Below are 27,007 nucleotides of genomic sequence, written 5' to 3' on the forward strand. Positions count from 1 at the left end.
TACATCTCTTTGCAGCTTTGTTGGCATTTTCTCTTGCCAATGCCCACTTTTCCATGTAGTTTTGAATATTACCATCTCTCTGGTCTGAACTGAAGGTGAACATGTCAACCTTGGGGAGCGTTCATATGACATAGAATCCAGTAGATTCTCAGTAAGTGCATAGGTCAGTTTCATTCGAGAATCTTTCCAGTTAGTCTTTTCTCTGTGTGTCTTTAACGTCTGGAGTCTTTCCAGAAGACTTTCGGTTCAGTCTTTCTACCTGGCCATTTCCTTGATGCTGTTACGTTGTAGTTCTCAACTCTGCAACTCCACAGTACTTTTGCAGTTGTGGGGACAGTTTGTTTTCAAACTCACCTCCCAGATTATCAACGGACGGTCATGGTCAGCAACAATACTCAGGTAGGCTGTTTGAGCTTCTGCAAAGCATGTGAAATGGTCAATGAAAACAACGTATTCATAATCACCATTGTCGAGAAGGAGTAAATTGATGGAGATGGATGGTCATGGTCAGCAACAATACTCAGGTAGGCTGTGGTCTTTAAACGATGCTCAACTGGTACACATGGGCCCAATGTGTGCCAAGAAAATATCCTGCAGACCATCACACCACCACCACAGCAACATCTCTTCATGGCACATCAGGTAAGTGGCTCTCTTTCCATACCTATAGCACAACAGACCTGTTCTTTGCTAGGTGGTGTTTTTCTTTTCCACAGGAACGTCACTTGACTGGTCTGTAGGTCGCTCTTAATATTGTCATTCTGCAGACCAGTACGCATGAAGGGTCTAAATAATGCTGGGTCATAATTTCAGGTAGAATCCACTTTCAGTCGGTCTGGCAAGGCTCGAGAAGGTTAACCAATCTTTTTGCCCCGGCTTACCTATTTGTCCAGATATCTTAAAGTCTTTGCGCGACATGTTGCCATTAGGGGCCGCTAAAGGCATATTCTTTGACTTTGCAGGAACATTCATGTTCATGCATAGTTTTCTTTTTGTCATTATATCTCACTGGTCTAGAAGGTCTTCCTATTCACTCATTTTTATGTTGACTTTGTCCGTTATGTCCTGAACATTAGGAGACCTGACATTCCCTCGTCCTCAGACATCATCCTCAGTTGTTCCTGTTCGAGGTACTTTATAATGACTGCTAGTCTTACCAGTTACATATTCTTTGGCTGGTCCTTAAATCTGTATCAGATCGCATTTCATCAGAGAAGTTAGCCTAAGCAGTAAAACAAGGGGTTTCGTAGACTTCAATAGTTTACTGCTGCTCCCTAGTAGTCACTTCTACTCACTTCAGGATACAAGGTGCCGATGTGTCTCTGAAGAATGCCTCAATCACTGCTCTGAGCTCCTTTCTCATCAGCCGGGGGAGTTTGAGGGATGCTAGACGAGAAGTTTCCACTTCAGCTTAAGGATTCTCCTCCAGCCAAACATCCCAGTGGTGCCTCCAACTGCTGTACCTTTTTAAATATGGAAGAATAGTAAAGAGGAATTAAGTAAACCGGCAACTGTTGCCTCCACTTATCGGCATTGAGTAAAATTAGAATGAAAATATGAATAAACAAATGTACCTATTTCAGTAACAAGCTCAGTTTCAGGACCACAGTTACTGTTTGATCCATAGTCATATTCTCATTTGTAAATTTGGTTATAGTGATTGTATACTTGTACATTTTTGATATGGCACTGATTGGATTGCTTTAACAGTATGTTGTTGTAAAAGATATTTTATCTTAAAACTGTGGGAACTTAGCTGTAACTTCTTAAAAGATAACCGGGCTTCACGCTTGACTTTACTTTACTGATGAAACTGTGCACGACATTTATAACACATCCTCTTCAACTCTGTTGTTGTATTGAATATTTTCATTGAAGTTCTCCGTCAAATCGTTTTACTTTTACCAAAGTACTTTACAACACTTGGAACAGCGATCAAACCCATTCCCACTTTTTACAAGTGTGTAATATAAACTGAGGTGATTTAATATGATTAACCATGTTGTCAATATAACTCAACATTAAGATTAATACTTTACTGACTAACTAAAGATACAAGTTTCTTTTTTAACTTGAATGAAATGGACCAATGGCATGAATTATGAATTGTACTTTTATTTCTGCTACAATATAAACTATCAAAGAGCGAAAACATTCTCTGAATGACAAGTATACATATAAAACTGTGACTATCTAGTGTGCTCATAAGTTTGTTACACAGATGAAGATGGCAGTGCAGCTACAGGACTCTTGGTGCTAGCTTACACTGTTTATTATTGCCTAATACTTTAACATTGTTTCTGTTATGTGTACTGTTACACATTGGCATAGTAAGCCCACCGAGGCTTTTGATCATGTTGGAAGTGAATCCACTTTGCATTCAATGGTAATTTAGAGATATGTTGATTGTTTTTAGTGTGTACAGGAGGTCTGCTTGCTGTTGGTTTTATTGCACGAGAGGTTGCTTGAAACCGCATATTTTATTTAATATATTATATTATATTCCTTGAACTTCAAATGCCGTATTTACCTCAAAATTTGCTTTCTTTAAAAGTTATTCATAAAAATCTTTCAAAATTTATGATACATCAATCATTTGCGTCAAAATTTGTGATTTCATTCCACAAGACTCAGATTGTATTATTTGTATAATTGTATTATCAAGCAAAATCATGTTTTAATCGAAATTTAAATCTATTCTTTAAATTTTACAATTTATTCAAACTTCAAATTTTCACCAAAACATTGATGGTAAATGTTGACCCTGGACTTGTTTCAAAGATTGATTGATAAATGTTGACCCTGGACCTGTTTCAAAGATTGATTGATAAATGTTGACTGTAAACCTGTCCCAAATGTGAAGTGATCAATGTTGCTCCGCGGTCAACATTTATCACTTCACATTTGCGACAGGTTTACGGTCATTGTTTTCACTGAAAATTTGCGACAGGTCAAAATACTTAAAGTGACTGAATTGTACTTTAAATTAGTTATTTTTGCTGCAATATAAAATACAAAAGACCAAAAATAAACCATCTAAACATCTCTAAATTACAAGTACATACACAAAACTGTGAATAGCTGTTGTGACTGTTACAGTGAACACAGCAGTGCAGATAAGTGGGTCTCTTGATGCTATCTTACATATTGTCTAGATTGCCTAATACTAATCGTTTCTCTTGCATGCACTGAAACACATTTAAGTAGAAAGCATACTGAGGCTTTTGGCAATTTTGGGACTGATTCCACTTTGTATTCAATAATAGTTTGGAGATGTGTTGACCAATAGTTGATTGTTTTTCACCTTTACAGGAGATTTGCTTGCTGCTTGTTAAATTGCATGAGAGGTTGCTTGAAACTCCCGGCATTCATGTGTAATGAAATAGTTAAAGATTGATTACTTTTTGCATTTGAATTTCCATTTCCATTCCCTATTTGAATAAATGTCTTGGACATATCAAAACTCAAAGTTTGCAGAGAAATAAAATGTCTCTTTTTGTGCCTGACTGTTACAAAATTGCTCTTTAGTGTAATTTTCAAATAGCTAATCTAAAAATGCGATTTAGATATCAAACAGGTTTTCATTACACTTTGCATATTAATCAAGTTGTTTCTTTTGTCAAAATTTACATTATTTCTGTCAAATCATTACTTTAAATAATTTTTGATGACTAAATTGTCAAGTTTTAATCAAAAGTTGCAATTTATCAAAAAACATGTTTTCATAAAGTCCGATTTAATCAGGAAAAATACTATTTTGTTGGAATTTACAATTAATCATCAAACATTGACTTTCATTAAAATTTGCAATTAAATAAAGATGTATTTTCATCAAATGTTGACTGACATGTCTCAAATTTTGAGTGATAAATGTTGAATGCTGATCTGTCTCACATTTTGAGTGATAAATGTTGCTCCGGTCAACATTTATCATTCAAACTTTGCGGCAGGTGCAGGGTTAATATTTATCACTCAAAGTTTCTGACGGCTCTGCGGTCAACAGTTATTACTCAAAATTTGTGATAGTTCTGCGGTCAATATTTATCACTTAATTTGCAACACATTTACAGTCATTGTTTTTAGTCAAAAAATTGCCATAGGTCCTCAGTCAATGTTTACTTTATCACTCAACATTTGCGACAAGTGAAGATAAAACTCTAACTAAAAAAAAATCATGAATTATACTTTAAACAAACTATTTATTCTGCAATATGAACCATTGAAGAGTAAAAATAAACATGTCTACGTTAAAACTACACATAAGAAACTGAAAAGCTATTGTGGCTGTGTTCACTGTAACACATTAAAGAAGAAAGCCCACTGAGGCTTTTGGCAATTTTGGAAGTGATTCCCCTTTGCATGTAATGATAGTTTAGAGAGATGTGTTGACTAATAGAGTTGATTGTTTTTAGCCTGTGCAGGAGGTTTTCTTGCTGCTGGTTTAATTGCACAAGAGGTTGCTGGAACCTCCTGGCCTTAATGCGTAATGGAAATTTTAGGATTGGTTCTATTTTGCATCTAATGGTTGGCTGTTTGAGTGACTGTTCTCAGTCTGGGATGGTTTGTGAGCTTCTGGTGATGATTTTTGCTTTTTGTTTTTTGTTCGATTCCAGCTAAATAAGTACATTTCTTAGCTTTAATAACTTATAAATTTGTAAGTCATGTTTTGAAAACAGCTACAGGACTCTTGGTGCTAGCTCTATATTGCCGAACACTTTAACATTGTTTCTGTTATGTGTACTGTTACACATTGGCATTGGTTTTTAGCCTGTACAGGAGGTCTGCTTGCTGTTGGTTTTATTGCACGAGGTTGCTTGAAATCGCATATTTTATTTAAATTGACTTGTTTTGATTATACTTTAAGACTTGATTTGTGACTTGTGAGTCAGACAGTTGTCAGTCACTATCTGTGGCCTACCTCTCCGTCTGCTTGCTGGCTTGTTTGCTTCCTATCAAGCTTTCTGCCCTGCTGCTGTGTTTTGTGCTGCTAAAGGTTGGCATGTCAAATAAAAAAGCTGGGAGCACTACCTGCTTTTGATGTGCTGCTCATAGCATGACATGCTCTGAGTGAAGGGCATTTGTATGTCAAATGATGCTGTTAACAAAAAAGATTGCTTTCTCAGGAACAAGTGCAAAGGGAGACCGAACAGCTGTTCACATCAAACGTGAGTCACATACTTTTCTATTAACTGAATTGTCTTTTTTTTTCCTGTCAGCTTTCTTGTTTCTGCTGTGTATACTGAAAGCCTGCCTAGGCTTTCAAAATGTTGTGATTTACATTTTGCATTTAATGGTTGGCTGTTTGTGTGAATGTTCCTGGCCTGTGATGGCTTGTTTGCTGCTGATGATATTTTTTGCTAGTTTGTTTTTGTTTGGTTGGAGCTAAATGAGTGGATTTCTCAGCTTTAATAACAAAGCAGTTTGTAAGTCATGTTTTGAAAACATGCATTGACTTTTTGTTGTAAATATTACAGAACAGAGCACCGTATACACAAAATAAAGTTTGTGAAATTTAGCTACGTGTGAAATTGCTTTCATACCCGACTGATGCTGAATTGCTCACAGCAGCCCGATGTAATTTTAAATGAGCTTTCTGCTTAGGTTATTTTGACTGACTGATGATTACGTAAACCATGTCAGAGTTTACAGCAAGTCCGCGTTCAATGTTTTCTAATCAAAAATTGCAGTTTATCCAGCAACAATGATTTTGTCCAAAATGTGCAATTTTGTCAAACAGTTCAATAAAATGTGCAAAATCATAATGTATATTCCTCAAACAACTTCAAATGCTGTATTTACCTCAATATTTGCTATTTTATCCTTTACAAGTTATTCATAAAAAATCTTTCATCAAAATGTAAGACGTAAATCAAGAGCTGTATTTTCATCAAATTTACAATTTAATCATCAAAAAATTGTATTATCAACCAAAATCATGTCTTAATCAAAATTTTAAATCTCCTTTTTTAAATTTTACAATTTATTCATCAAACTTCAAATTTTCACCAAAACATTGATGGTAAATGTTGACCCTGAACCTGTCTCAAAGATTGATTGATAAATGTTGACCCTGGACTTGTTTCAAAGATTGATTGATAAATGTTGACCCTGGACCTGTTTCAAAGATTGATTGATAAATGTTGACTGTAAACCTGTCCCAAATGTGAAGTGATCAATGTTGCTCCGCGGTCAACATTTATCACTTCACATTTGCGACAGGTTTACGGTCATTGTTTTCACTGATAATTTGCGACAGGTCAAAATACTTAAACTAATTGAATTGTACTTTTAATTAGGTATTTTTGCTGCAATATAAAATACAAAAGACCAAAAATAAACCCCTCTAAACATCTCTAAATTACAAGTACACACACAAAACTGTGAATAGCTGTTGTGACTGTTACAGTGAACACAGCAGTGCAGATAAGTGGGTCTCTTGATGCTATCTTACATATTGTCTAGATTGCCTAATACTAATCGTTTCTCTTGCATGCACTGAAACACATTTAAGTAGAAAGCATACTGAGGCTTTTGGCAATTTTGGGACTGATTCCACTTTGTATTCAACGATAGTTTGGAGATGTGTTGACTAATAGAGTTGATTGTTTTTAGCCTTTACAGGAGATTTGCTTGCTGCTGGTTTAATTGCATAAGAGGTTGCTGGAAACTCCTGGCCTTAATGCGTAATGGAAATGTTAGGATTGGTTCTATTTTGCATCTAATGGTTGGCTGTTTGAGTGACTGTTCTCAGTCTGGGATGATTTGTGAGCTTCTGGTGATGATTTTTCACATTTTGGAAGTGAATCCACTTTGCATTCAATGATAGTTTAGAGATATGTTGATTGTTTTTAGCCTGTACAGGAGGTCTGCTTGCTGTTGGTTTTATTGCACGAGGTTGCTTGAAATCGCATATTTTATTTAAATTGGCTTGTTTTGATTATACTTTAAGACTTGATTTGTGACTTGTGAGTCAGACAGTTGTCAGTCACTATCTGTGGCCTACCTCTCCGTCTGCTTGCCTGCTCGTTTGCTTCCTACCAAGCTTTCTGCCCTGCTGCTGTGTTTTGTGCTGCTAAAGGTTGGCATGTCAAATAAAAAAGCTGGGAGCTCTACCTGCTTTTGATGTGCTGCTCATAGCATGACATGCTCTGAGTGAAGGGCATTTGTATGTCAAATGATGCTGTTAACAAAAAAGATTGCTTTCTCAGGAACAAGTGCAAAGGGAGACCGAACAGCTGCTCACATCAAACGTGAGTCACATACTTTTCTATTAACTGAATTGTCTTTTTTTCCTGTCAGCTTTCTTGTTTCTGCTGTGTATACTGAAAGCCTGCCTAGGCTTTCAAAATGTTGTGATTGATTACATTTTGCATTTAATGGTTGGCTGTTTGTGTGAATGTTCCTGGCCTGTGATGGCTTGTTTGCTGCTGGTGATATTTTTTGTGTTTTTGTTTGGTTGGAGCTAAATGAGTGGATTTCTCAGCTTTCATAACAAATCAGTTTGTAAGTCATGTTTTGAGAACATGCACTGACTTTTTGTTGTGAATAATAACAGAGCACCGACCTCTTTTATATGCAACTTATAATACTCTCCTGCCTATGAAATAATTTGAGACGTAAAACAAAAATCACTAAGGTTTTCAAAAAAATAAAAAGTTTATGCATGCGTGTGCTTTGGTGCCTGACTGTTGCAAATTAGCTCCCTTATGGAATTCTCATTAAGCTAATCAAAAAATGCAATTAGGATATTAAAAATATTTATATTAAACTTTTACATTTTCATTAAAAATCTTTTTGTCATCAAAATGTGCAATTTATCAAACGTTGTGCATTATCATCAAAAAGTGTTAATATAAAAATAGCTGTCAAGTTTTTATTTTCAGACTTTAATATTTTTGATAAAATAATGTAATCAAAATGTTTTTACTATCAAAAGCCACATTTTCATTAAAATTGCCGATTTATTTATAAATATTTTACTAAACATTTACGATTCCCTGAAACATCGTGCTTTGATAATAAAAAAAACATGAATGCAAATGTACAATTTATTCATTGAAAATTTGTATATTAATCAATATACGCAATTTATGTATCTAATAAATTACTGCATCTGTTGCAAGTGATAAATGTTGACTGCTGACTTGCTGCAAATGTAAAGTGATAAATTGACTGACTTGTTGCAAATGTAAAGTGATAAATGTTGCTCCGCGGGCAACGTTTATCACTTTACATTTGTGACAGGTCTGCGGTTATTAGTTATCACTCAAAATTTGTGACAGGATTACAGTCATTGTTTTCAGTCAAATTGCAACAGATACATGGTCAACATTAATCGGTCAACATTTTATTGCTAATTTTTGTGAAAGGTTTAGTCATTTTCAGTCACAAACTGCAGCAGCTATAGGGTCAACATTTATCACTGAAAATTGGTGACTGTTCTGCGGTAAACACTTCACTAAATTTGCAACTGGTTTACAGTCATTGTTGTAACTCAAAAATGTGCAACTGGTCAAGATACAAGTTTTAAAAAAAAAAAAAAAACGCAACTAATTTTTGTTGCAATATGAAGTACTAAAAACCAAATAACACATTTAAACATCTACATTACAAATTAAAATAAGCTGTGAATAGCTATTGTGGTTGTATCTGCATGTTACACAGATGAAAACAGCAGTGTAGATCGGGGGTCTCTTGATGCAAGCTTACACATTGTCTAGATAGCCGAACATTTTAAGATTGTTTCTGTTATATGCACTGTAACACATTAAAGAAAGCTTTTGGCATCACTTTGTATTCAACAATAGTTTAGAGATGTTTGTTGACTAATAGAGTGGATTGTTTTTAGCCTGTGCAGGAGGTTTGCTTTCTGCTGGCTAAATTGCATTTAGAGGTTGCTTGAAGCTACTGGCCTTGGTATATAATGCTTTTAAAGGTTGTCTGTTTTGTGACTGTTCTCAGTCTGTGATAGTTTGCTGCTGGTGATACCGTTTGATTTTGTTCATTTGTAACTAAATAAGTGGATTTCACAGCTTTGTAAGTCATGTTTTGAAAACATGCATTGACTCTTTTTGTTGACTCTTTGAAATCATTTCTGGGTAATATTACAAAACACAAGTTTGCAAAGAGAGTTTGGCTCCCTTTTGGAATTCTCAATAAGTTATTTAAAAAATGCAATTTAGATATAAAAAATGTTTATATTAAACTTTACATTTTAATCAAAAATGTCTTCAACAAAATGTGCTATTTATTTATGAAACTTTGTGCATTGTTCTCATCAAACTTTGTTTGTATAAATGTAGACGTTATGTCAATTAATTTTTTTCAGACATTGTAATTTATTGTAATTTAAATTGGGAATTTTTTCATGAAAAACAATCGTCAAGTAAATGTAAACTTTAAACACCAAGACAAAACTTTACAGTTCTTCTAAAAAATAATATAGAATATAGATTTTCAATTTACTAAACAAAATATTTTAAGTTTCACATTTTTCATGAATTAAATTTTTTAGGAACATTTAGAATTTCATCATCAAAAACTATTTTTGATTTTGCAACATTTTAGTGAAATCTACTTTGAGTGAAAAATGTTGACCGCTGACTAGTTGCAAAAGTTGTGATGAATGTTGACTCCCAAACTGTTGCAAATGTGAAGTGATTGTTGACCACAGATAAAAATTCACCACTCAATTTCCAACAGGTTCACCAGTCTTTTTTTAATTTATTTATTTATTTTCCCCAGTCAAAAATTACAACAGGTTCAGGGTCCAAATTTATCACTCAATTTGCGACCGCTCCACAGTCAACATTTTAAATGATAAATTCACTGCTGAACTGTTGCAAATTTTGGGTGATAAATGTTGACTGCTGAACTGTCGCAAATTTAGAGTGATAAATGTTGACCTTTGACCTGTCTCAAATGTTGAGTGGTAAATGTTGACCTTTGACCTGTCTCAAATGTTAAGCGATAAATGTTGACTGCTCACCTGTTTCAAATTTTGAGTGATAAATGTTGACTGCGGAACTGTTGCAAATGTAAAGTGACAAATGTTGCTCCTTGGACATTTATCACTCAAAATTTGTGACAGGTCTGCGGTCATTGTTTTCAGTCACAAATTGCAACAGATACATGGTCAACATTCATCACTGAAGATTTGAGGCAAGTTCGCAGTCAAAGTTTATTACTTAATTCACGACGGCTCCATGGTCAACGTCTATCAATCTTAGAGACAGGTCTGTGGTAAATATTTATAGCTCAAAATGTGTGACACGTCTGCGGCCAACATTTATCACTGAAAATTTGCGACAGGTTTATGGTCAACATTTAATCTCAAATGTTAAGTAATTAATGTTGACAGCTGACCTATCTCACATTTTGAATGGTAAATGTTGACTGCTGATCTGTCCCAAATGTTGGGTTATAAATGTTGCTCCATGGTCAACATCTATCACTTAACATTTGTGACAAGTCTGCGGTCCATATTTATCTTTACAATTTTCAACAGGTTCACGGTCAACATTTAATCATATATTGAGAGATAAATGTTAACCACAGAGCAACATTTATCACTCAAAATTCATGACAGGTCTGCGATAAACCATTTATCTCTACTTGCGACAGGTCATTGTTTTCACTCAAATTGTGTGGAAGGTCGAGGATAAACATGTATCACTTAAGATTTGTGACAGCTCTGTGGTAAACATTAAATCACTCATCATTTGTAACAGGTGTAAGGTCATTGTTTTAACTCAAAAGTTGCAACAGTTCTGTGATCAACATTTTTCACTCAATATCTTTTAGCTCCGGTCAATATTTTTGACTAAATCTAAGAAAGCTTCACGGTCAACATTTATCACCCAACATTTGTGAAAGGTTTACAGTCAAAATTTCTACAGGTCCTGTTAACAAACAACTTTATTTAATGGAAAATATTATTTATCATACTTTCAAAGCAAATTATTTCTCAATATGAACCATTGAAGACCAAAAGTAAACATCTCTACATTAAATATACAAAAAGGAAACTGTGATTAGCTACTGTGGTTGTGACTGTTACACAGTGAAGATGGCAGTGCAGATAAGGGGGCCTCTGGATGCTAGCTGACATATTGTTTAGATTGCTTTGAAGTTTAACATTGTTTATGTTGTGTGCACTGTTAACACAGGTGTGTTGACTAATAGAGTTGATTGTTTTTAACCTATACAGCAGTTTTTCTTGCTGCTGGCTGACTTGCATCAGAGCTTGTTTGAAACTACCTGCCTTAGTGCGTAATGAAATTGTTAGGATTGATTCCATTTTGCATTTAAAGGTTGGCTATTTGTGTGACTGTTACTGGTATGTGATGGTTTATCTGCTGTTGATAATTTTTGCTATTTGTTTTTGTTTGGTTGTAGGGAAATGGTTTTCTAAGTTTAAATAACGGTTAAGCTTTGTGTTGGAAAAATGCATGATCTGTTATTTAAAAGCAACTTAAATTATTCAACAATTCAAAAACTTAACTTAAATTTTTCAGAAATTTTAAAATTTCAAACAATTTATAACTTCAACACTTTCAACAATATTTAAAAATTTACTATTTAATCAAAAACAAACATTTAATTTCTTTTTTAATTTTTTTCATAAATATTTTAAAATTTAATCAAAAACTAAAATTTAATTTCTTTTTAAAATTTAATTTTTTTAAATTTAAAAATTTAGAATTTAATCAAAATCATCAAAAAATATTTTAATTTAAATATTTTTAACACATTTTTCTAAATTCACAATTTAATCAAATATTTTAATGTAAAATTTTCCAAAAATATTTTACAATATACAATTTAAAAACCAAAAAATATTTTAATTCACATTTTTCAAAAATGATATAAAATGTATAATTTATAATTGTCGCAAAAGTAAAGTGATAATTGTTGACAGAGAAAAATTCACCACTCAATTTCCAACAGGTTTACCAGTCAAAAATTGCAACAGGTTAGGGTCAACATTTATCACTCAATTTGCGACAGCTCCACGGTCAACATTTTAAATGATAAATTCCCTGCTGAACGGCTGCAAATTTTGGGTGATAAATGTTGACTGCTAAACTGTTGCAAATGTTGACTGGTGACCTGTCCCAAATACAAAGTGATGAATAGTGACCTTTGACCTGTCTCAAATTTAGAGTGATAAATGTTGACTGCCGAACTGTTGCAAATGTAAAGTGACAAATGTTGCTCCATGGACATTTATCGCTCCACATTTGTGACAGGTCCGGTCAATATTTATCACTCAAAATTTGTGACCGGTTTACAGTCATTGTTTTCAGTCACAAATTGCAACAGATACATTCAAATGTTAAGTGATTAATGTTGACAGCTGACCTATCATCTCAAGTTTTGAACTGTAAATGTTTACCACTGATCTGTCCCAAATGTGGAGTTATAAATCTATCACTTAACATTTGTGACAAGTCTGCAGTCAATATTTATGATTTACAACTTTCAACAGGTTCACGTTCAACATTTGATCACAAATTGAGAGATAAATGTTGACCGCAGAGCAACTGTCAACAAAGTAATCAAAAAGTATTTTAAGTTACAATTTGTTCATGAATAAAACTTTTGGAAAATTTACAATTTATCAATCAAAAACTATTTTTGATTTTGCAATGTTTTTGTAAGATCTACTTGAATGATGTTGACCGCTGACTTGTTGCAAAAGTTGTGATAAAAGTTTGACCCCAAAACTGTCGCAAATGTAAAGTGGGGAATTTTTCTTTGTGGTCAACAATTATCTCTAAATTCCCAACAGGTCTACCAGTTTTTTTTCTGTCAAAAATTGCAACAGGTACAGAGTCAACATTAATATCACTCAATTTGCGACAGCTCCACGGTCAACATTTTAAATGATAAATTGACTTCTGAACTGTAGCAAATTATGAGTGATAAATGCTGACTTTTGGCCTGTCTCAAATGTTGAATGATAAATGTTGACAACGGAACTTTTGCAAATGTCGACCTTAGAACTGTTTCGAATGTTAAGTGATAAATGTTGACTGGAGACCTGTCCCAAATACAAAATGATGAATATTGATAGCATACCTGTTGCAAAGGTTGAGAGATAAATGTTGACCTTTGACCTGTCTCAAACGTTGAGTGATAAATGTTGACTGAACTGTTGCAAATTTTGAATGGTAAATGTTGACTGCCGATCGGTCTCAAATTTTGAGTGATAAATGTTGACAGCTGAACTTTTGTAAATGTAAAGTGACAAATGTTGCCGCGTGGACAACAAGTATCACACCACATTTGTGACAGGTCTGCAGTTCATATTTATCACTCAAAATTTGTCATTATTTTCAGTCACAAATTGCAACACATATATATGGTCAACATTCATCACTGTAAATTTGCGGCAAGTTCACAGTCAAAGTCTATGACTTAATTTACAACAGCTCCATGGTCAACATTAATCCATTAATCTTGGGGACAGGTCTGTGGTAAATATGTATAACTCAAAATGTGCGACAGATTTACGGTCGACATTTAATCTCAAATGTTAAGTGATTAATGTTGACTGCTGACATTTAGGACAAATGTTGACCTTAAACCTATCTCAAATTTTGATTGATAAATGTTGACTGCTGAACTGTCCCAAATGTTAAGTGATAATTGTTGCTCCGCGGTCAACATTTGTCCCTTAACATTTGCAACAGGTTTACAGCATTTATCACTCAAATTTCATGACAGGTCTGCAATAAACATTTCTCTATTTGCAACAGGTCATTGTCTCCACTCAAGATTTGTGACAACTCTGTTCGTCAACATTAATCACTCATCATTTGCAACAGGTTCAAGATAATTGTTTTAACTCAAAATTTGCAACAGTTTTGCAGTCAACATTTTTCATTACATTTTTTTATAGCTCCGCAGTCAATATTTGACTTACTTAAAGAAAGCTCCACGGTCAACATTTATCAATAAACATTTGTGAAAGGTTTGTCAACATAATGCTTTGATTAAAAAGGTTATGAATCGTACTTTTTGAACATTTAATGGCACATTTTGAGTGATAAATGTTGACTTCTGACTTGTTGCAAATGTAAAGTGATAAATGTTGTTGCGCGGTCAACATTTACCACTTAACATTTGTGATAGCTTCACAGTCATTGTTTTCAGTTAAAAATTGCAGCAGGTATAGGGTCAACATTCATCACTTAAAATTTGCGACAGGTTCATGGTCAACATTATCACATTATTATTATTATTATTATTATTAAACATCTGCTGCCAACGTACATCTGTCAAAATGTGTGATTGCTACTGGGTCAACATTTATCCCTTAACATTTGCAACAGGTTTACAGTCATTGTTTTAAGCCAAAACTGCGACAGGGTTAACATTTATCACTTCACTTTTTTGACAGGTTTATGGTAATTGTTTTCATTTTCTGTGCGGCAGGTTTAGCATAAAAATTTATCAATTAAAATTTGCAACAGTTCTGCGGTCAACATTTGTCACTCGACATTTGTGAAAGCTTTAAAGTCAAAATCCAACATTCTTTAATAGAAAATATTAATTGTACTTTTAAATCAAGTTATTTCTCTATGAACCATTGAATACCAAATATAAATGTATGTAAACATCTCTACATTTAAAATAAAAATAGAAAGCTATGAAAAGCTGTTGTGGTTGTGACCGCACTTTACGCATGAAGACAGCTAGGGTGTCTCTTGATGCTATATTGCCTAACACTTTAACATTGTTTCTGTTGTGTGCACTGTAACACATTAAGGAAGAAAGCCCATCAAGGTTTTGGCAGTTTTTACCTCATTTCTCATTTTATCTAACAATAGTTTAGAGATGTGTGTTGACAAATAGAGTTGATTGTTTTTAACTTGTACAGGAGTTTTTCTTGCTGCTGGCTGACTTGTACTAGAGTTTGTTTGAAACTACCTGCCTTAGTGTGTAAAGAAATTGTTAGGATTGTTTCCATTTGGCATTTACAGAATGGCTGTCTGTGATGGTTTATCTGCTGTTGATCATTTTTGCTGATTTGCTTTTGTTAATAGATAACACTTTGTTTTGAAAACATGCATTGTCTGTTTTTTTTTTCTTTTGAATGCAACTTAAAAAATTCTCAATTTATTCATCAAAAATGTTAAGACTTTCAATTTAAAAAAAAAAAAAGGTAATATTGAAAATGTAATCAAAACATAAAATTTACAATTTCTGCAAATTATTTTAAAACTTTGGATTTTTAAAACATATTTTAATAATTACAATTAATCCATTGTAAAAAAAATAGTTGGAAATGTATTAAGAACATTTTAATATTTACAACTTTTTCTTCAAAAACATTTTGCTTATAATGAATTCATCAAAAACATTTTAATATTTTCAACTTTTTCAAACAGTTTAATATTTTCAATTTTTTATATTTACAATTTATTCACCAAAAACATTTTAATTTCAACTTTTTCAAACATTCTAATATTTTCAGTATTTACAAGTTCATCAAAAACTTTTTAATTAACTTTTTCATCAAAAACCTTTTTAATTTCAACTTAAAAAATATTTTTAATATTTTCAACTTTTTAAATAATGTTTATTTACAATGTATTCATCAAAAACATTTTAATTTCAAATTTTTCTCCAAAAACATTTTAATATTCAACTTCTACAAAAACAATTAAAATTTAAATGTAAAAAATATTTTAATATTTACAATTTATTCATCCAAAATATTTTAATATTTTCAACTTTTTCAAAAACATTTAAATATTTTCAACTTAAATATTTGCAATATTTTCAATTTAGTCATCAAAACTTTTTCAAACATTCAAATATTATCAATTTTTAAAAAATATTTTTAATATTTACAACTTCATCAAAAACATTTTAATATTTTCAACGTTTTCAAAATATTTTTAATTTCAAATTAAAAATATTTTTAATATTTTTAATTTTTTCTTCTCAAACATTCTAATATTTTCAACATTTAATATTTTACACTTTCAAACATTCTAATTTCAATTCTTAAAAAATATTTTTAATATTTACAACTTCATTCAAAACATTTTAATATTTTCAACTTTCAAAAAATATTTTTAGTATATACAATGTATTCATCAAAAACATTTCAATATTTTACACTTTAAAACATTCTAATACTTTAAATTTTTTAAAAATATTTTTAATATTTACAATTTATTCAAAGACATTTTAATATTTTCAACTTTTTCAAACATTCTAATATTTTCAACTTTCAAAAAATATTTTTAATATTTACAATTTATTCAAAGACATTTTAATATTTTCAACTTTTTCACACATTCTAATATTTTCAATTTTTTACAATTATTTTTGGTATTTACAATTTATTCAAATACATTTTAATATTTTCAACTTTTACAAACATTCTAATATTTTCAACTTTTAAAAAATATTTTTAATATTTACAACTCATTGAGCAATTTTTTTTTAAGATTTTAATATTTACAATTTATTCAAAGACATTTTAATATTTTCAACTTTTTCAAACATTCTAATATTTCCAATTTTTAAAAAATATTTTTAATATTTTCAATATTTTTAAAATATTTTTGGTATTTACAACTTCATTAAAAACATTTTAATTTAAATTTTTTCAAAAACAATTATTATTTTTTTTATTTATTTACAATTTATTCATCAAAAACATTTTAATTTTCAATTTTTTCAAACATTCTAATATTTTCAACTGTCAAAAAATATTTTTAGTATTTACAATGTATTCATCAAAAACATTTAAATATTTTACACTTTCAAACATTCTAATATTTTCAATTTTTAAAAAATATTTTTAATATTTACTATTTATTCAAACACATTTTAATATTTTCAACTTTTTCAAACATTCTAATATTTTCAATTTTTAAAAAATGTTTAATATTTACAATTTATTCATCAAAACCTTTTAATATTTTCATTTTTTTCAAACATTCTAATATTTTCAATATTTAAAAAGTATTTTTAATATTTACAATTTATTCATCAAAACCTTTTAATATTTACAATATATTCATCAAAAACATTTTAATTTCAATTTTTAAAAAATATTTTTAATATTTCAAATTTATTCACCAAAAACATTTTAATTTCATTTTCACCAAAAACCTTTCAATATTTTCAACTTTTTCAAACATTCTAATATTTTCAATTTTTAAAAAATATTTTTAATATTTACAATTTATTCATCAAAACCTTTTAATATTTACAATATATTCATCAAAAACATTTTAATATTTTCAATTCTTAAAAAATATTTTTAATATTTAAAATTTATTCACCAAAAACCTTTCAATATTTTCAACTTTTTCAAACATTCTAATATTTTCAATTTTTACAAAATATTTTTAATATTTACAATTTATTCACAAAAAACATTTTAATTTCAACTTTTTCATCAAAAACCTTTCAATATTTTCAACTTTTTCAAACATTCTAATATTTTCAATTTTTAAAAAATATGTTTAATATTTAAGATTTATTCACCAAAAACATTTTAATTTCATTTTCAACAAAAACCTTTCAATATTTTCAACTTTTTCAAACATTCTAATATTTTCAATTTTTAAAAAATATTTTTAATATTTTCACCAAAAACCTTTAAATATTTTCAACTTTTTCAAACATTCTAATATTTTCAATTTTTAAAAAATATTTTTAATATTTACAATATATTCATCAAAAACATTTTAATATTTTCATTTTCACCAATAACCTTTCAATATTTTCAACTTTTTCAAACATTCTAATATTTTCAATTTTTACAAAATATTTTTAATATTTACAATTTATTCACAAAAAACATTTTAATTTCAACTTTTTCATCAAAAACCTTTCAATATTTTCAACTTTTTCAAACATTCTAATATTTTCAATTTTTAAAAAATATGTTTAATATTTAAGATTTATTCACCAAAAACATTTTAATTTCATTTTCAACAAAAACCTTTCAATATTTTCAACTTTTTCAAACATTCTAATATTTTCAATTTTTAAAAAATATTTTTAATATTTTCACCAAAAACCTTTAAATATTTTCAACTTTTTCAAACATTCTAATATTTTCAATTTTTAAAAAATATTTTTAATATTTACAATATATTCATCAAAAACATTTTAATATTTTCATTTTCACCAATAACCTTTCAATATTTTCAACTTTTTCAAACATTCTAATATTTTCAATTTTTAAAAAATATTTTTAATATTTAAAATGTATTCACCAAAAACATTTTAATTTCATTTTCACCAAAAACCTTTAAATATTTTCAACTTTTTCAAACATTCTAATATTTTCAATTTTTAAAAAATATTTTTAATATTTACAATTTATTCATCAAAACCTTTTAATATTTACAATATATTCATCAAAAACATTTTAATATTTTCAATTCTTAAAAAATATTTTTAATATTTAAAATTTATTCACCAAAAACCTTTCAATATTTTCAACTTTTTCAAACATTCTAATATTTTCAATTTTTACAAAATATTTTTAATATTTACAATTTATTCACAAAAAACATTTTAATTTCAACTTTTTCATCAAAAACCTTTCAATATTTTCAACTTTTTCAAACATTCTAATATTTTCAATTTTTAAAAAATATGTTTAATATTTAAGATTTATTCACCAAAAACATTTTAATTTCATTTTCAACAAAAACCTTTCAATATTTTCAACTTTTTCAAACATTCTAATATTTTCAATTTTTAAAAAATATTTTTAATATTTTCACCAAAAACCTTTAAATATTTTCAACTTTTTCAAACATTCTAATATTTTCAATTTTTAAAAAATATTTTTAATATTTACAATATATTCATCAAAAACATTTTAATATTTTCATTTTCACCAATAACCTTTCAATATTTTCAACTTTTTCAAACATTCTAATATTTTCAATTTTTACAAAATATTTTTAATATTTACAATTTATTCACAAAAAACATTTTAATTTCAACTTTTTCATCAAAAACCTTTCAATATTTTCAACTTTTTCAAACATTCTAATATTTTCAATTTTTAAAAAATATGTTTAATATTTAAGATTTATTCACCAAAAACATTTTAATTTCATTTTCAACAAAAACCTTTCAATATTTTCAACTTTTTCAAACATTCTAATATTTTCAATTTTTAAAAAATATTTTTAATATTTTCACCAAAAACCTTTAAATATTTTCAACTTTTTCAAACATTCTAATATTTTCAATTTTTAAAAAATATTTTTAATATTTACAATATATTCATCAAAAACATTTTAATATTTTCATTTTCACCAATAACCTTTCAATATTTTCAACTTTTTCAAACATTCTAATATTTTCAATTTTTACAAAATATTTTTAATATTTACAATTTATTCACAAAAAACATTTTAATTTCAACTTTTTCATCAAAAACCTTTCAATATTTTCAACTTTTTCAAACATTCTAATATTTTCAATTTTTAAAAAATATGTTTAATATTTAAGATTTATTCACCAAAAACATTTTAATTTCATTTTCAACAAAAACCTTTCAATATTTTCAACTTTTTCAAACATTCTAATATTTTCAATTTTTAAAAAATATTTTTAATATTTTCACCAAAAACCTTTAAATATTTTCAACTTTTTCAAACATTCTAATATTTTCAATTTTTAAAAAATATTTTTAATATTTACAATATATTCATCAAAAACATTTTAATATTTTCATTTTCACCAATAACCTTTCAATATTTTCAACTTTTTCAAACATTCTAATATTTTCAATTTTTAAAAAATATTTTTAATATTTAAAATGTATTCACCAAAAACATTTTAATTTCATTTTCACCAAAAACCTTTAAATATTTTCTACTTTTTCAAACATTCTAATATTTTCAATTTTTAAAAAATATTTTTAATATTTACAATATATTCATCAAAAACATTTTAATATTTTCATTTTCACCAATAACCTTTCAATATTTTCTACTTTTTCAAACATTCTAATATTTTCAACTTTTAAAAAATATTTTTAATATTTACAATTTATTCATCAAAACCTTTTAATATTTACAATATATTCATCAAAAACATTTTAATATTTTCAACTTTTTCAAACATTCTAATATTTTCAATTTTTAAAAAATATTTTTAATATTTTCACCAAAAACCTTTAAATATTTTCAACTTTTTCAAACATTCTAATATTTTCAATTTTTAAAAAATATTTTTAATATTTACAATATATTCATCAAAAACATTTTAATATTTTCATTTTCACCAATAACCTTTCAATATTTTCAACTTTTTCAAACATTCTAATATTTTCAATTTTTAAAAAATATTTTTAATATTTACAATATATTCATCAAAAACATTTTAATATTTTCATTTTCACCAATAACCTTTCAATATTTTCAACTTTTTCAAACATTCTAATATTTTCAATTTTTAAAAAATATTTTTAATATTTAAAATGTATTCACCAAAAACATTTTAATTTCATTTTCACCAAAAACCTTTCAATATTTTCAACTTTTTCAAACATTCTAATATTTTCAATTTTTAAAAAATATTTTTAATATTTACAATATATTCATCAAAAACATTTTAATATTTTCATTTTCACCAATAACCTTTCAATATTTTCAACTTTTTCAAACATTCTAATATTTTCAATTTTTAAAAAATATTTTTAATATTTAAAATTTATTCACCAAAAACATTTTAATTTCATTTTCACCAAAAACCTTTCAATATTTTCTACTTTTTCAAACATTCTAATATTTTCAACTTTTAAAAAATATTTTTAATATTTACAATTTATTCATCAAAACCTTTTAATATTTACAATATATTCATCAAAAACATTTTAATATTTTCAATTCTTAAAAAATATTTTTAATATTTAAAATTTATTCACCAAAAACCTTTCAATATTTTCAACGTTTTCAAACATTCTAATATTTTCAATATTTAAAAAGTATTTTTAATATTTACAATTTATTCATCAAAACCTTTTAATATTTTCAATTTTTTTTAAATGTTAATATTTACAATATTCATCAAAAACATTTTGATATTTTCATTTTCACCAATAACCTTTCAATATTTTCAACTTTTTCAAACATTCTAATATTTTCAATTTTTAAAAAATATGTTTAATATTTAAGATTTATTCACCAAAAACATTTTAATTTCATTTTCACCAAAAACCTTTCAATATTTTCAACTTTTTCAAACATTCTAATATTTTCAATTTTTAAAAAATCTTTTTAATATTTAAAATTTATTCACCAAAAACCTTTCAATATTTTCAACTTTTTCAAACATTCTAATATTTTCAATATTTAAAAAGTATTTTTAATATTTACAATTTATTCATCAAAACCTTTTAATATTTTCAATTTTTTTTAAATGTTAATATTTACAATATTCATCAAAAACATTTTGATATTTTCATTTTCACCAAAAACCTTTCAATATTTTCAACTTTTTCAAACATTCTAATATTTTCAATTTTTAAAAAATATTTTTAATATTTAAAATTTATTCACCAAAAACATTTTAATTTCATTTTCAACAAAAACCTTTCAATATTTTCAACTTTTTCAAACATTCTAATATTTTCAATTTTTAAAAAATATTTTTAATATTTTCACCAAAAACCTTTAAATATTTTCAACTTTTTCAAACATTCTAATATTTTCAATTTTTAAAAAATATTTTCAATATTTACAATATATTCATCAAAAACATTTTAATATTTTCATTTTCACCAATAACCTTTCAATATTTTCAACTTTTTCAAACATTCTAATATTTTCAATTTTTAAAAAATATTTTTAATATTTAAAATGTATTCACCAAAAACATTTTAATTTCATTTTCACCAAAAACCTTTAAATATTTTCTACTTTTTCAAACATTCTAATATTTTCAATTTTTAAAAAATATTTTTAATATTTACAATATATTCATCAAAAACATTTTAATATTTTCATTTTCACCAATAACCTTTCAATATTTTCTACTTTTTCAAACATTCTAATATTTTCAACTTTTAAAAAATATTTTTAATATTTACAATTTATTCATCAAAACCTTTTAATATTTACAATATATTCATCAAAAACATTTTAATATTTTCAACTTTTTCAAACATTCTAATATTTTCAATTTTTAAAAAATATTTTTAATATTTTCACCAAAAACCTTTAAATATTTTCAACTTTTTCAAACATTCTAATATTTTCAATTTTTAAAAAATATTTTTAATATTTACAATATATTCATCAAAAACATTTTAATATTTTCATTTTCACCAATAACCTTTCAATATTTTCAAACATTCTAATATTTTCAATTTTTAAAAAATATTTTTAATATTTACAATATATTCATCAAAAACATTTTAATATTTTCATTTTCACCAATAACCTTTCAATATTTTCAACTTTTTCAAACATTCTAATATTTTCAATTTTTAAAAAATATTTTTAATATTTAAAATGTATTCACCAAAAACATTTTAATTTCATTTTCACCAAAAACCTTTAAATATTTTCTACTTTTTCAAACATTCTAATATTTTCAATTTTTAAAAAATATTTTTAATATTTACAATATATTCATCAAAAACATTTTAATATTTTCATTTTCACCAATAACCTTTCAATATTTTCAACTTTTTCAAACATTCTAATATTTTCAATTTTTAAAAAATATTTTTAATATTTACAATTTATTCATCAAAACCTTTTAATATTTACAATATATTCAAAAACATTTTAATATTTTCAATTTTTAAAAAATATTTTTAATATTTCAAATTTATTCACCAAAAACATTTTAATTTCATTTTCACCAAAAACCTTTCAATATTTTCAACTTTTTCATCAAAAACATTTTAATTTCAATTTTTTCAAACATTCTAATATGTTCCATTTTTAAAAAATGTTTTAATATTTACAATTTATTCACCAGAAACATTTTAATATTTTTTTCCATAAAATGTACAATTCACTCATGAAAACAGTCCAAATGTTTAAATTCTACAATACCACATTTTATTCATGAAAATGTTCAAATCTTTAAAATTTTTAATTGATAAAATGACTAAATATTTTAAAAGATTCCATTTTTAAAATTTTCCCGAAAAATCCAATGTTTGCTTAAATTAACTCTGTATTAGAGCTGCAGCTATCAAATATTTTAGTAATCGAGTATTCTATCGAATATCCCGTCGATTAATCAAGTAATCTAATAAATCATACTTTTGCTTAATTAAGGTTTAACTCGTCTTGGGTCGTCCCTACAAACCTGCTTCTTTGCAGTTACCATGGAAACGCCTGCTTGTTACAGCCAACCACCTCTGCTCTACAGCTGCTGATGATGCTCACCATATTACTGACAGGGTCCCAAATTCACTTTCTGATTCACTGGTCAATGCGGCAGGTAGATGAAAAATACAGGCCAAACACGTTTTAATGGCTGAAATAGCAAATAGTGTTTTGTGTAGCCGACACATCTGTTACAGTACATTTAATAGAGAAAGCATTATGTTCTGTTGAATCAATCATATTATCAGATCAGGAAATTGAGAAACTTTAAATATATATTTGCTAAATTATTATTCCACAAACAAGTTCTGTCTTGATTTCGCTTTGAAGACATCAGACATTTCATATTATCAGCCTGTTCATTATTAAAAGTGTATCTCTGTCTGCTCCTGCAGCGCGTGCATTCAGCGCGCTCACAGACTACAGAGACCAGAGACGCGTCTATGACAGAGACTGTGAGAGGACGTTGCTATCGTTATGTTAGCTGCAAACACGGAGAGAGTGAACGGAGAAAAGCCGACCGTTTGACCGGATCACGTGTTCCCGACTGGGTCGTATGGATCACGGATCAACTGTGTGCTGAGTAAAAGTTAAAAGGGGCACGCCGCGCTCGCGTGTGCGTGTTAGCGCTGAAGTGTCTGTGTAAGAGAGAGGAGCAGGTAGCTGCAGCTACATTAAACGTATTTTATACTCATACCAAAGTTTTGATGATGCAAAAAAAAAAAACTTAACGAAGCCTCGAGGCAGCGAAAATTCCTCGATGAATTTTTGTAATCGAATTATTCGAGTTATTCGAGGAATCGTTTCAGCTCTACTCTGTATATCAAATTTTTAAAATTTTCGGTGCAATCTACAAATTACAAAATTATTTAACATTTTTCTGAACAATATAATTTTTGCTCAAAATAACAGTTTCTGGATTTCAAATTATTTTAAAATGTTCAATTTTAAACTTTGCTCAACAGTCAACGTATCAGTCAAATTTTGTGACAATTCTGCAGTCAACATTTAGGACTCAATTCCCAACAGGTCTACAGTCATTGTTTTAAGTCAAAAATTGTAGAAGGGACAGGTTCAACATTTAAATTTGTGACAGTTACAAATTTTGAACAGGGGTCTCTTGATGCTAGCTTACACTGTCTAGATTGCCTCACACTTTCACACTGTTTCTGTTTTGTGCACTGTAACACACTAAAGAAGAAAGCCCATCGAGGTTTTCTTGCTGCTGGGTAAATTGCATAAGAGGTTGTTGGAAAGAAAATGTTAGGACTGATGCCCTTTTGCAGTAAATTTGGTTGGCTGTTTGTGTGATTTCAAATTTACTCAAAGTCGTATTTAAATCAAAATTTACAATTTATTCATGTTTTCATTAAATTGAAATTCATTGCAGTGTTTTCCACTAGACGGTGATTAGCTATCAAGTTTATGTTCTTGTCTCTTTAATCTTCATTTTCAATTCGACAGATGAATGTGCATGTATTATTGTCACTGACCTCTTGCAGAGTGTTCCACAGTTCTTCTTCTGTGTGACAGTTAAAAGGGTCAAAGTTCTTCCTCATTGAGCCCCTGAACAGCACAGGGTCCTGTAACACGAAGAGAAAGGTTCACTACAGTCACTGAACCCAACAAAATAATCTGTCAATGATATTTGAAGTGTCAAATAGAAAGAAACGTGAAAAGCTCAGTGGTCAACATTTTTCACAAAGATAAAATTTGCTGTATTCGCCAGAAATCCTCTTTCAACCAATTGTGTTTTTTTGTTTTAATCAAAATGACCAACTTTGTTCCCACTATATTTTCATCAAAATACGTTCTTTCATTACAATGTCAAATTTGTACATTTGTCAAAAATAGTTTTTTTTCCTCAAAGTTTGTAACAGATTTAGAACAGTCATGATGACTGTTTTTTTTCTTCTCATTTGTGTCTCCAGGTTCACAGGTGATCTGCAGGGCTCCGGTCTGGACTGAGTGTCTGAAGAGCGTCATTAGAAAGCCAAGCTTCTCATTGCTCCTGACAGCAACAAGGCTACCTGTAGGTTCATTTTTCTTTTTATAAAATCTGATCTGTTAGTGAAATATCACTAATAACCTTTTTAAATGCCTGCGTCTGTACATGCATTTGACTATGTTAGGTCTGAGGCTTTTTACCCAAATAAATCACTTCATGTGCAAACCACATCAAGGAAGTGCTGTCGGTATCTTCTCCCCCCAAAACGCGCCACTTAACAGGGAGGTTAAGTGCATTGCTTGGGATAGTTTGGGTTTCATGACTGTTGATTTTTTTTTTTTAGTTCAATGTAATTATACTCGTTATTTTAACAGTCACATTTACAAATAAAGTTAATTCCGAGCTGCTGAAATGCTGCACCAAAAACATGTTCTACCAAAAAATAATCAATAGTTATTGACTCGCATTGTTGATGTATTGTTCTTGTTAAATATCTATAAACAGTGATCATGCTGTGTTTTAAAGACAGAGTGGGTGAAATATGAAGTCCTGATCCCAGAATGAACATGCATACCTTGAACAGAGCGTCTCCACAAACCTTTGCACGTCATTAAAGGGGTTGCAGATGGACGTGTTCGGCTCCCTCGTGACACGGAAACATTCTTAATGTTGACTGCAGGAATTTTAGATGGCGTCTTCTTGCTTGCAGCGCCTGAGTTGAAATGGTGAGAGGAAAAAGCCTTTAGATACAAATATATTTGTCCCATAATGACTCCTAACACACATCAGCTTACCGTTTAGAAGCACCGACAGGCAGTCACTCCTGCAGCTTCAGCTCCACGTTTCTTGCAGCATGAGCCAAAAAGGACCCGACGTAACAGCCCTGAATGAGACAAAGGATGACAAAAAGGGCATTTTTGTTCGCTGTATCACAACACTCACTTGAGTTGATTTTTTCAAATTGGCTCAGCGTTGACCTTAATGCGGGCGATGTATCCAACTATTGTGGTGAAGAGGGAGCTGAGTGTGAAGGGAAAAGTCGCCGTTTTCCATCAAAGGTCTGTGTCAAACTCAAGTAAAACTTCTCATTTTCTCTATCAAATTCAACGTCATCAACCGTTAAGTTTAACGTTCGGTAGATAAGTCCCTTTAATGCTGCACCTGCTTCTAATAATTGTCAGGCTTAATGGACAAATCTTTATAGTAAAAAAATAAAATAAAATCTGTAACTGTGATTAAAAATAAATATTTTACATATAGGCTATTAATTACTCCTTTTCATTCATATCTGTGAGAGTCTTTTGGTTAAAGGATTTTTATATATTTTATAATGAGCAATTTAAAATGTTTTTTTAAAAAGTAACCTGAGCAGGTGTACATGTCTGAACTGTCAAGGCTGCAATCAGCCGAATGTGTAGAAGGGAAGTTCTTAATGTTCCTAATAAAAGAGGGGGAAAAGTGTTGGATCAGGTCCCTCTACTGTACCAAAAGCTTCAAAACTTGGAACTGTACTGTTGCACCACTTCAACGTATGAAGTAAAACATTTGCTTTCAGTCTTGTACCTGTGTGAATTTTCTGATGTCAGTGTGTTTTTTTTTCACCTTCTTGTGTCCAGACTTGGTGATGGAAACCGTATTGAACAGCTGTCCGCTGTAACGCTGCGCTCAAGACAATGGGGTCTCCCTCCTTCTCCACCATATCTGGGACGTT

General features: G+C 28.7%; 2 long non-coding RNA genes across 3 annotated transcripts in view; one reads left to right on the forward strand and one right to left on the reverse strand.

The window, feature by feature from the left end:
- LOC306818526 lies at positions 1-26,970 on the reverse strand. Its single transcript, XR_013778272.1, has 6 exons — positions 26,899-26,970; positions 26,091-26,179; positions 25,871-26,008; positions 24,842-24,931; positions 1,296-1,463; positions 1-416 (listed from the first exon to the last, which is right to left on the reverse strand). It is a non-coding gene; the product is annotated as an uncharacterized lncRNA (long non-coding RNA).
- LOC306818525 overlaps positions 1-27,002 on the forward strand; it is a 29,484-nt gene extending 2,482 nt beyond the window's left edge. The window contains exons 4-6 of one of the 2 annotated variants that reach the window (XR_013778270.1): positions 5,124-5,165; positions 25,280-25,380; positions 26,913-27,002. This is a non-coding gene — a long non-coding RNA (uncharacterized lncRNA). The remainder of the gene's footprint in view (positions 1-5,123; positions 5,166-25,279; positions 25,381-26,912) is intronic. The other variant, XR_013778271.1, reaches the window with a different exon arrangement.
- The last annotated feature ends 5 nt before the right edge of the window (positions 27,003-27,007 follow it).

Source organism: Symphodus melops (assembly GCF_947650265.1).
Source record: "Symphodus melops genome assembly, chromosome: 23".
Taxonomy (NCBI): domain Eukaryota; kingdom Metazoa; phylum Chordata; class Actinopteri; order Labriformes; family Labridae; genus Symphodus; species Symphodus melops.